This window comes from Salmo trutta, chromosome 9, assembly GCF_901001165.1.
Source record: "Salmo trutta chromosome 9, fSalTru1.1, whole genome shotgun sequence".
Classification (NCBI taxonomy): Eukaryota; Metazoa; Chordata; class Actinopteri; order Salmoniformes; family Salmonidae; genus Salmo; species Salmo trutta.
In genome coordinates, this window is record NC_042965.1 from 15,494,710 (window position 1) to 15,507,258 (window position 12,549).

The 12,549-nt window shown below is 41.2% G+C and overlaps 1 long non-coding RNA gene across 1 annotated transcript; it reads right to left on the minus strand.

Moving 5' to 3' along the window:
• Nucleotides 1–7,732: 7,732 nt before the first annotated feature.
• LOC115200031 (uncharacterized) lies at nucleotides 7,733–9,217 on the minus strand. Its single transcript, XR_003879466.1, has 4 exons — nucleotides 8,747–9,217; nucleotides 8,261–8,456; nucleotides 8,081–8,150; nucleotides 7,733–7,995 (listed from the first exon to the last, which is right to left on the minus strand). It is a non-coding gene; the product is annotated as an uncharacterized LOC115200031 (long non-coding RNA).
• Between the last annotated feature and the right edge of the window lie 3,332 nt (nucleotides 9,218–12,549).

Here is a 12,549-nt window from a genome sequence, read left to right on the forward strand (position 1 = left end):
CTGGAGTACCAGAGAATAAAGAAAAAATGTTTCTCTATGAAATGCTGTATTTCTCTGTACCCATCTCACAACACCTGTAGTCTACTAGAGGTGAATTACTCTGAAAGCTTCACCAACCATAAGTACCATATGTCAGACTTCTGCCTCAAAATTTAGACTCCAACCCTGAGCTGACCCAACATAGACCTTTTTGGCTGTGTATTTAGGGTGAAAAAACTGTGAAGACTGGTAACAAAATTCCTGATCTGTATGTGGTTGTCACTGCAGCCAGCAAAACCATAACTGGCTGTGTGCATCTGATGGAGGTAGGGCCAGAGTTCACTGAAGCATGGGGGAGCAGATAGATCCAAGAAGAGCTCAGCTCACTCAAATTGGTGTCAGCTGTTGAGATAACCACACACTTGTGGTACACCTCATAGAGCCTGGAGATCTCTGAGAGAGTGTCCAAACGAGCTGCAGCTTTGCACGGTGCACACAATTGGCTATAATTAAGTGTCAATTCCATGTGAACCAAATTTCAGTTTTGCTTCGAGAATGATTAGCATTTTACTATGATGCTGAAGTGTTAGCATGTTTTGTATCAGAGATAGATGAGTATGAGCGGTGGAAGGCTGGAGGGGTGCTGCCTGGAGCACGCGATTGCATCTGGGGCTGAGTGTGGGGCTCTTTCCTGCCTCTCACAGGATGTGGGCTATCCTGTCCGGCTGCTGGAAAGAGGGCTGCCCAGCTTTAAAGGACATAGGAAGCAGTAGCGCTTCTAGACCATTTCAACTGGGGGGGCCAAGCTGGGGCCAGTTGTACTGTTAGAGGGGCCAGTTACATTAGACGTTATTATTGTCATATCGTTTTCTTCACTGCATTGCAGGCATTAGCAGGCAAAAGACCATGTTCATAATCATTAGTGTTCCCGTTGCCACTGTCTAATAACGGGTGTAAAAAAAGAACGATAGTAAAAATGAGTTATGTAAAAATAATTTCATACTCCACATTTAGGGGAGCCACAAGGGGGTCCAAAATTGTCACAGGGGCAAATGAAGAAAATACAAACAATATCTGCAGTTCAGTACTTTTATAAGACTTCAAATACCTTTTCCCCATTTGCAGGCCTCAGTGCTCCCTCTGTGGTGTTCCCCCAGACTCATGGTTCTATATACTCCCTGTTGGTGAGGGGGTTGTCTGCACATTTTAACTTCAAAAATATGCACAGCTGGCACAATGAGATGCACCCTTTTCCACTGGCATCTGTGTCATGCCATAGACTCCACACACATGCACCTATACACACACATGTGCGCACGCATGCACACAAGCACGCAAGCACACACACACAAATTGCACACATCGCAAACACACAGAAAATCGCTAATTAGTCATTTAACCTAAATATGGGGCCATCAAATTCATTACACTGTCCTCTAATTTCATGCTTGTCTTGTGAACTGCCATATACTCCCTTACATCAAAGACCCACATAGAGAAGTGCAGAGTTGGGGTAGAATAATTATCACTTAAAAGATGAAACATCTTGGCTCTCCTTCGCTGTAAAGCCTTTTCCCTCTACATGTGTTTGCCATTATCTCTCCCTGCATGCCCCACACTGGGCTGCCATGCATGGTAAACTCAGGGTTAGATCTCTGTGGGCCAGGCTGGTTAGCTGAGCCCCATTCTCTGGGTATATACAAGAACCATCTATATATAGACCCAGGTCAGAACAAAACAGTCTGTTACTAATTAGATGTGCTCATTATGTAACAGGCACTACAGTGGGACACAGGGGAGAAGAAACACATTATTAGACTGGACCACTCTGAGAAAGAGTTCTGCAATGGAAATGGAATGCTGGGAATCATTTGATTCAATCGATGAGTCCATCTATATACCATTGCATTTATTAATTAATTCATAATCAACAAAAAATGTAATTATGAACTTGATTAATAAGACCCTATTCCTCACCATTCACTCATTGCATGTTGCACCTTAGTTCCAGTCGTGTTTTGCAATAAAAGCAGTCATGCTGTGAATCCCTGAACCTTGTGTACTTTAGGATATTCATAAAGTATGTACAGCAGTGTGTCTCTCCATCTGCTCTCCCCGCACGCTGCCTTAAAGTCTCCATTGGATTTACAGGCCTTGGCATCTGCAGCCAGTGACAGGGTGTGGAATGGGAACACCTGAGTTACGAGGCCTGTCTGTTGCTCTCTCTACCCAGAGACAGGAGGTCCAGTAAATCACAAACATCAGCTGTCAGACAATGAGTCTCTTCTACTGAGTGTGGCAACTCGGTTCATGACCCTGCATCTGTGCATTGTGAACAAAGAACACAAGGAGATATCAAGGAGTATAGAACAGTTAGTATAGTAAGTTGAGTATAGTACGTTTAGTGTAGTAAGTTGACTATAGTATGTTTAGTGTAGTAAATTGAGTATAGTACATTGATTATAGTAAACCGAGTATAGTACGCTGAGTATAGTACATTGATTATAGTAAACCGAGTATAGTACGCTGAGTATAGTACGTTGAGTATAGTGCATTGAGTATAGTACGCTGAGTATAGTGCATTCAGTATAGTACGTTGAGTATGGTACGTTGAGTATGGTAGGTTTAGTATAGTATGTTGAGTGTAGTACGTTTAGTATAGTACGTTGAGTATAGTACGTTGAGTATGGTAGGTTTAGTATAGTACGTTGAGTGTAGTACGTTTAGTATAGTACGTTGAGTATAGTACGTTTAGTATAGTACGTTGAGTATAGTACGTTGAGTATGGTAGGTTTAGTATAGTACGTTGAGTGTAGTACGTTTAGTATAGTACGTTGAGTATAGTACGTTGAGTATGGTAGGTTTAGTATAGTACGTTGAGTGTAGTACGTTTAGTATAGTACGTTGAGAATAGTACGTTGAGTATGGTAGGTTTAGTGTAGTACGTTGAGTGTAGTACGTTTAGTATAGTACGTTGAGTATAGTACGTTGAGTATGGTAGGTTTAGTGTAGTACGTTGAGTGTAGTACGTTTAGTATAGTACGTTGAGTATAGTACGTTGAGTATGGTAGGTTTAGTATAGTACGTTGAGTGTAGTACGTTTAGTATAGTACGTTGAGTATAGTACGTTGAGTATGGTAGGTTTAGTATAGTACGTTGAGTGTAGTACGTTTAGTATAGTACGTTGAGTATAGTACGTTGAGTATGGTAGGTTTAGTGTAGTACGTTGAGTGTAGTACGTTTAGTATAGTACGTTGAGTATAGTACGTTGAGTATGGTAGATTTAGTATAGTGCATTGAGTATAGTACGTTTAGTATAGTACGTTGAGTATGGTAGGTTTAGTATAGTACGTTGAGTGTAGTACGTTTAGTATAGTACGTTGATTATAGTAGGTTTAGTATAGTATGCTGAGTGTAGTACGTTGGGCATTGTACGTTGTGTATAGTACGTTGAGTGTAGTACTTTGAGTATAGTAAGTATAGTAAGTTAAAGATTACAAAAGAGTCTGTGACAGGATAAAGAAAATTACTATTTGGGACAGAGCAGCTTACAGTAAGGTGGATCCCTGTCTCACTGTGAAATGAGAAGCATTCCTTTCCAGACCATGAATTATGCATTATGCATTTGAATCAACTTCGATTCGTATTTGATCGCTGGGAATGTGGAAGGAGTTAGTATTTAACAAGAGCAGACCTTTGAAAAACAGAATGCTCCTGATGCCAGAACCTGCTTGTATATGCTGCCAGGGTTTCTCTGTGCCCGGGAGAATGTGCTGAGCTCCACTCTGGTCTGGGGGCTGGGGTGAGTCAGCTGTGCGTTTTGTGTGTGTGTGTGTGTGTGTGTGTGTGTGTGTGTGTGTGTGTGTGTGTGTGTGTGTGTGTGTGTGTGTGTGTGTGTGTGTGTGTGTGTGTGTGCGTGCACCTCCCTACACGTGTGTGTAGGGAGGAGGTAAAAACAAGCTCGGAGGCCAGAGAAGGGAGTACAGTCTTAGTCAGGGCGGGGAAACCAATCCATATTTACCAAAAAGAAGAGGAGTATTGGGCAGGCCAGACCAGGGGTGTGGGCTGGGACATCCAAAACGCACTGGACATGCCAAACCGCACAGCCATGAGTGAGCAGATGGGAGCTGGAGCAGCCAATAGAGCTGGTGGTAACTCCTGGCCTAGAAAGAGGGGTGCTGAGCTCCACCGGGGCAGCTACTGTCAGCTGTAGCTGCTGTCTGGGTGCTGCAGTGTTCCCTCTCTGATTGAATGTCTGTGGTGTGCCTGTACCCTAGCTAATCCCTCATACTGTGAGGCAGATGCAGGCTGGGTCGGCCCAGTGCCATGGTAATCTCTCTGCGTCCAGAGGATCAGTCCCTGCAGGCCTGGGAAGGTGAGCCCCCCCCCTCCCCTTTTGTTGACCCCATCTCCTACACCTGTCCATTCTATGAGTGCCCTTGAGAGTGCTCGGTGCTTTGCTTGAAACTTCAGGATAGAAGCACCACTTGAAAAGAAGCTTGCATTTTGTGTTAATGGAGACCAACAGTAACATGCACCCACACATACACCTATGTTGTCCCATATCTACTGGAAGGTGATATCATTTCAATCAGGGGGGAAAGGTGGCGAGGTCAGAGTTTTTAACAAGGGGAAATACACCAACTGCCGTGAAGGATGCCGCTCCTTACAAAGGGTGATTCACAAGGCTGGACGAACATGTGTGCAACATGTGACAACCCTCTAGAAGACAATCCGAGCTACAGCCTAAAGAAAGAGGCCCATAGAGACCACACTCTACAGTTAACCACCAGATACCAGTTGCACCTCTTACACTTTGAGATATAAGACTGTAACACTAATGAGGAATGCCTTCATCAATCATATGTAGCATACACTCTTAACAATAAAGGTGCAAGTTGGAACTGAATAAGGGTCTTGAGAGTGATGCCGTAAGGGAACCAATTTAGGGTCTCTGAAGAACCATACAATATTTCAAAACCAGAAATGTTTCGGCCCTCAGGACCGGAATCGAATAGCCCTTCTTTAGAATTTTAAGCCTTATTTGCATATTTCCCAGGGTGCCTTTCAAGTGAATTTTAGAGTTACCAGTAACACATATGAATGTATTTACTAGTGACAGAGACATGGTTGTTGCATTCATTCATTTTCAGTCCTGTGGCCTTCATCAAGTGAGATCCTAAGTGAATATGTTGTCATTAAAATGTAATTCTTTAAGACAATACAATACATATTTTAAGGCATTATTTTGTGGGCCTAGTTTTACCCTGATACAGTGGCCTGAACCTCTTTGTTATCAGGCCACATCAGGCCTGCATGTCACATTATGCTGGCTTGCAAAGTGATGTGTTGTAATTCCTATTGGAACCCAACCAGGGTGGGCATACCCAACATTTGACATGACTGCCAGGGTTAAGAATGCTAAGATATGAGACTACCTTAAACATCTAAACTGGAGCAACCATTTCAGTAACGGATGCAATATGTCCAAGTAACAGATTGTAATAGTTTATGTTATTTATATTTGAGTTGCATAAGATTATTTTTATCAATCAATGTACATGAAAAAACATAGATATTGACACAAACAATTAACAAAATCTACCTGCAATAGAGCATGCTGGGAAATATGATGATGATGGGCTTGTTTAAAAAAAATGAAAAGTATATAACTGTAACTTTTAGCTCTCCCATGTAAATTCATATTTTTGCTGGAGGTTTCCTTTGGAATTTTAAAAGTCTGTACTTTATGAGTATGTTTCTGTCCATGTGCCTCTGCTCTGAGTGTGTCCCTCTCTCTCTGTCTGAATGTTTCTGTGTGTCCCTGTGGAGTTGTGTGTGTGTGTGATGTGGGGATGAGAGATATCTGGTGAAGTGCCAGCATGTGAAAGTTGGGTCTCAGAACACCCAGGGAGCTGAGAGAGCTGATAACAGCTAATTGCCCAGATGAAGCACATCGGCAGCTGTAGCAGTCTCTCCCTCCCCTTTCCCCTTTCCCCTTCCTCCTCCGCTCACACCGCTGACCCCCTTCTCTTCTCTTTAACTGGGGCAGAAATTGGTGCCCCCTTTCCATCCTCCCCATCACCTTCCACACACCAGAGACTCCCTCCCTCCTCTAGCAGGGCCAGATCTGGTCGCCAGAGAAAAAATAAAAGTTGGAGAGCCCTAATTGCCCACTGAGAGGTTTCTGTAGTTCGTTTGAACTTGGCCAAGTCCCCGCCCTGTGTTGTTGAGGCTGCTCTGTTCAGCTGCTGGGTTTTTCCCCTGTGTCGAGGTATCTCAGGAATCCTAATGATCTTTTGTGTTAATGATCACAGAGTGACTATTCAGCCAAATGTCTAATGGGACCAACACAGGCTGCATGGTGCATCTGCCAAACCCCCAGAAAGAACTGTGGTTGATCCACCATATAACCCCCCTCATAACCCCACAACCTCAACATGCTGGAGCAGCCATCAGCACCGCGAAGACTGACAAGCATGTGCATTGATCCTTATCTTCTCCACCCACCCACACAAAGAACACAGGGACTTTGCATAGCTGGCTCAAAGCTTGTCTGATATTTTATTCAGACATGATATTAACTCCAGATTGAAATACTGTGGAGCTGTTGTGTGATGTTCCCTGAATAGGAAAGCACAAACGGGCTTTAAGTACGAACTCTGGCAAACTCACACAGCACAAAAGATACAAAGCCAGTGAAAGTGGTGAAAGCTCTCTCTTTTTTTAATGTTAATGAGCAGAACATTTAAAAAAGGAGCAGAGGCTCTTATAGAGATTACTCAGAGGGAGATGCTAGATGAGGTCTCCTTCCTGACCTGGTGGGTAAGTCATGCATTACATTCCTAAGTCCTCCTGCCTGCCTGTCTTTCTCCCCCTCTGTGTCTCTGTTGTGATTTCTCCCAGGAGCCTGTTTGGGGAGTCAGGAAGTGTGGCCTCCTCCGAGCCCTAGCCCATCAGCGCTGTGTTTATTATCCTAACCTCTGTGAATTTGCATCCTAGACAAGCACAAAGTCAAGGGCATCAGGCCTGGTGAAGGCACCAGGAGGAAGAGGAAGGAAAACAGGCCTAGATCCTGCTGTATATTTGTGTAGCGAGGGGTGTGGGGCTGGCAGCAGGGTGGGTGTAGAGGTCAGAGGAGGGGTGCAGACACACCCCACTGGGGACACCATGTCATTTCAACGTGGAAATTTGGGCAATATTTGGTTGAGACGTTGATGAATGAGATTTCAACCTTTATTCACCCACTGAAAAAGACAGCCAACAGTTATTTTTGTATTTCCGGTACTATAGAGGTTAAATACTATACTCAACTAATAATCAACTACATTTAAATACTGGGATGAGGTTGAGAACACATTGTGATCTGATTTGACCTAAACACACCATGAATTCAACAGGGATTATGACCAATCCATGAAGTGCGCTGATTAGATGTTTAGAGGTAGTTGCCATTTGTTGATGTAGGCTTCTTTACATTAAATAAGGATAACAGCCTGAGCTAAGAATAGGAAAACAAACTGCATTCTTGAACAGCACCCTGACATGTATAATACAATTCTACTTATGGTGCAAAATGTTCCAGACTTAGGGTCTATACTACTGTTGGCTATTGTCATTTTGTGAAACACAATTAGAGCAGTAACTTGGAAAAGCATTGTGTAAACCTTTGTCCATGTCAAAACTGTTATGCAAATGTGTTTTGTCAAAGTCAAGATTGGTTTAAATGAAGAAAAAAAATTGCACCACAAAATAGATGTACAAGCCATATTTTTTTTTTTTAAATGCATTTCTGGCACAGGCTTCTGAAAACACAAATTAGATATAAAATAAACCCCAAAAACGTCACTGTCGGAAAAGGCTTTGATGCTTTTAACTTCGTAAGAACTCTTTCATCTCCTTCCTCATTGGCCCTCCCACTGCCCCCCTTGCGGTCAGGTGCATATTTCAGGCAGGTTGACATCACATGTAGTATTTCTGCCTCTGTAGCCTTTGATTCACCAAGATGCCAACCTGCTGTAAAGAGGGAAAACAAATATTAGTTAGAGAAGGTATTTAAATGTCATGTAAAATGAAAAAAGGAAATATGCTAATAGTTTACCGATGCATTGTTCTCTTCACTCGGTCCGGGATGTCTTTCCCTCCAGCTTTGAGATCTGAGATATCTGTAACTTTACAAAAGAACATTAATGCATTACACATGTACAGGGTTTTTCCATCCATTACTACATGGCAATATAATGTCATTCAACTCATACCAATGAAACATTTTATTTCTCACCATGTATTTTAGAAAATCATTCTCCATTAGTGTGGCATTTTAGTTTGCCATTTCCCCTCACCACCAATACTTGGTGGCTTGCTGGGTATTTCAGTTTGCCATTTCCCCTCACCACCAATACTTGGTGGCTTGCTGGGTGTTTTAGCTTTTTGCTTTCTTGCACTTGGGAGCAGATTTTAGTTGGGCTTGGATAGGCCTAAAAAAAGAACATATGCAAGTGTAAAATAACGTCCAGCATTTTTCTACACACATTTGTAAGGCAACCTTAAAGGCAACCTAAACACAATCTAATTTCTACCAAACTTTAAACCAAAATTCTAAATGGTGAGATTCTGATTCTTTGTAGCGATTTGGTGTGGGGGATCCCTCAATTAAGAAGGCAGAAGGAGACCTCGAGGACTCATTCTCCAGGGATAAGCCATGTGAACTTTTACAATTAGAATACCTTTCCCAAATACAATGATCAAGAATAAGGAGTTGGCTTACATTGTGAAGGGTCGTCCTCACTGTCATTAGTTGGTGGCTTTGTGCTGCGTTTTAGCCTTTTGCTTCTTGGTAGCAGTGGCACGGGTTTTCAAGTGTTTCGGAGCATATTTCGGTGGGGTGTAAACCTTTTCCTGAAAATAAACAGTGTAAAATAACATCCAGCCTTTTTCTACACACATTTGTTATGTATTTAAGTTTTACTGAAGTGGACTTTTAAAAAGTCAACCTAAACACATTACCAAACTTTAAACCAAAATTCTACTACATGCCAAAGTTAACCTCCCAAGCCCCTACCCACTAGCCTGTAAAACCAGATGGATTTCAGCTCAGATTTAAAATGATCAGTTAAAGTACAGTAATACGGTAAAAGATCCTCCCAGTCTGTCAACAGGCAAGGAGGTTGTTCAATGGCTAGGGTTTAGGGACAAGGGCTCTATTAGTAATCAGCATTGCAGGCTACCGTACTTACAGAACTTGGAGGCAGTAGTGGCTGGCGGTGGGAGGTTGCAATAATCATGAAATTCTAAATATACAACAACATACAGAGAAAAAAAAGCCAAGTAAATTGAATGTACACAAACTGTCAATGTGTGTTTCAACATACCAGTTATACATTCTTTGAATGTAGTTTTCTTTTGGTTTCTCTTGGGGGGTGGGGGGTCTCCTCTACTTCACTGGCTTCGGTGATTTCGACGTCTTCACATTGCTGTTTTGATTCTGAATAGTGGGGTGAGGCTTTAAACATTTAACAGTCAATTTTAACAAACAGCAGTTTTTACTTATTGCATTATCAAGTATTATGTGTCTGCTATTTATCTGATGGCAGTTTTATCATCATAAGAGAGGTTGTGGACCAATCCTTTATTGCTTTGTCCTATTTATTTGGGGGCCACCACACAGTGTTTTATCCAGTGCCCTGAATAATACCTTCTACATCCTTCTCATTTTCCATCCACACTGCTCTGGCCCACATCTTCTGAGATTAGAACCTGGAGAAATAGACATTATTAAACAATATAATATAAGCCATAATTGCAAACATTTGAGTCACATTTGTCCTGGAGGAGGAAACAACCATCTCGCATGTTATTCTTGATGTATGTTTGGATGTTCTTGACAGTATGTTTCACATGGCTTGATTCAGACAGTCGCCTCGTCACTTGTACCGATGGATAATGTGGGCTTTTGATTGCACGTTTAAACCACTGCAAATGGTTCTCAAATTCGGAGCGAATAAGGTCATTGAGTGAGCAGTTGTGAAATGCAACATCTATCAAGTGAGTGAGACCATGCACATTGTAAATGTATCACCATAGACACTTGCTCATCACAACAAAGCGCATCAGCAGCTGTTTGGCATCATCAAGGTAATGCCTCCTGTCATCTGAATCTAGCTAAATTACATGGCTACACTGAGGGACATAAAGTGTGATGGACTTTTTTTTGGAAACAACGTCCTTCAATACTATGGGGCCGGTGAAGAGCAAATACTGCCTGTACTCAGTGGCTTTCCATCGGTCAAGTTCTGCCTGTGACCGAGGTTGTCGAAAATTATTTTGCCAATAAGCCTTGAAAAGGAGATTTGAGCCTCTGACAATTTGGTTTTCTGAGAGGAAGAAAGTCTGCATGTTCTAGGGCCTCGTTTAAGGAAAATCAATATCCTCCTCATGACACACAAGCACACAATATGCATAAAATCTAATGGAAACCCTGAAATACAAATAACTCTAGCGTCTATCAATGGAGATGTAGCTACCTGATGTCTAGCCATGTAGACCAAGTTATTAAAATCAGCATAATCTCTCACTGAATGTGTCCTCTCAGAGTGCAACACCACACACCCATTCCAAGAGCCTTTAATCTGACATCTTTCACATGCAAAATATCCACTATGGGATTTAATGTATATATATATATATATATATATATATATTTGTGCTTTTACCCATTTTTCTCCCCAATTTCGTGATATCCAATCGATAGTTATAGTCTTGTCCCATCGCTGCAACTCCCGTACTGACTCGGGAGAGGCGAAGATCGAGAGCCATGCGTCCTCCGAAATACGGAGGACACACTGCTCGCTTAACCCGGAAGCCAGTCGCACCAATATGTCGGAGGAAACACTGTACAACCGGCGACTGAGTCATAGAACTTCCTTTAAATAACTTTTATTACTGTCAATTAATATGCTTCTTAAATACAGACTCAGAACGTTCAAACTAAATAAGAAAACCTTTTACCTTTTCTCAATTTGAAAATCAAATTTTATAAGACTTTCAACACATGATGAAGAAAGAAAATCATAAAATACAGTGTTACAAGAACACAGCATACGAAGAGGATGGGAACATTTTAACAACTCAGAAATTGTGTTCTGTGTCCTGTTGGACCATATTTGACAAATAAATACACACCCAAGGCTACAGATATCCCCTGGTGGAGCAGAGAGTTAATGTTCTGGCTGCAGATTTGAAGATTGTAGGTTTAATCCCACTTTTACTTTGACCAAAAACCTGTGAAATTGAGGCTCAGATACACTCTAATAAAAGAGAGAGCATCTGTATTTCGTCCAGATTTAGAAAATCCAGTCAGAAATGCATAATTTAGACTAAATGTTAAAACTAAAACATTTAAAAATTGACTGTTCAACTCTAAAAAATGCACTCAACATAATTCCTTTTTTGAGATAATTTATATGGTCCCCCTTGGCATATTTTTCATGATCTGAAAAGCAAAAGTGATCCTTGGTCAGCACTCATAGTCTTGGCTACTTTTTAAATGTGGGTGCATGATGATGAATAACCCAGTTACCAGTATTTCCCTGGGTTAGTTGTGTCTAAGAAGGCTAAACAGGAAGCACGGAATTCCTGATTGACCATACTGCCATGGCAATATACTGGACTGTCCTGAAAAAAAGGATAGGAGTGCTTCCCTGTGGGTGCAGAGGATAAACAACCTGGCTAGGAACTAAACATTGAAGGTTCAAACCCCACATGTGCAAATTGTCAACATTTGAAGCATAAAAAATATGCTTTTGTTTGTCTCATAAAATGCTTTCAAATGTCCTATGAATGAAATAATGTGAAGATTGTCATCATATGAAGTGTAAAAATATGGTTGTGTTTGTATGATTAAATGCTGTTCAAATGTCATATGAATGAAATTAAAATGCCATGTGTCTCTTTATCACCTAAAATACAGTCCTCAAATGCAAATTGCCATTATATCTGATTTGAAACATAATGGGGATGTATTCCAATCTGCTTTCTTATGCTTTAAGTAGCTACACATTTTAATGCTGAGAATGTTGTGGTATTATTTGGTAAAACCTAAATATAACATTTTCTAAATTCTCTTGAAGGGGGGGACTCCAAGACAAGATCAAATTGCATGAACATCAATGGCATATTATTTTAGACCTAAAACAACGATGCTATGAACAACATAAAAACATACTTATTATATTCTTATAACATTAAGGGAATGTCTTCTGAAACATAACTTAAACATTGTATGAATGTCATCACAACTGAGCATATTTTGTGTTTTGGGAACCTATCTCTTGTAATGTGCCCACACTGTTCCCACAACCAAATTAAATATTCTAGGATGCTTTACAGAACGCAGAAAGACTGTTCTGTCAACATTCTTGCAATATCAAAGGAATGTTTTGTGCACCCTGATACAAACATTATCTGAATGTCATCACAACTGAGCATATTTTGTGTTTTGTTATATCTTGTCATATCCCCACAATGTTCCCACAACCTAAATAAATGTTTTAGGAACTTTTTAAAGAGTTC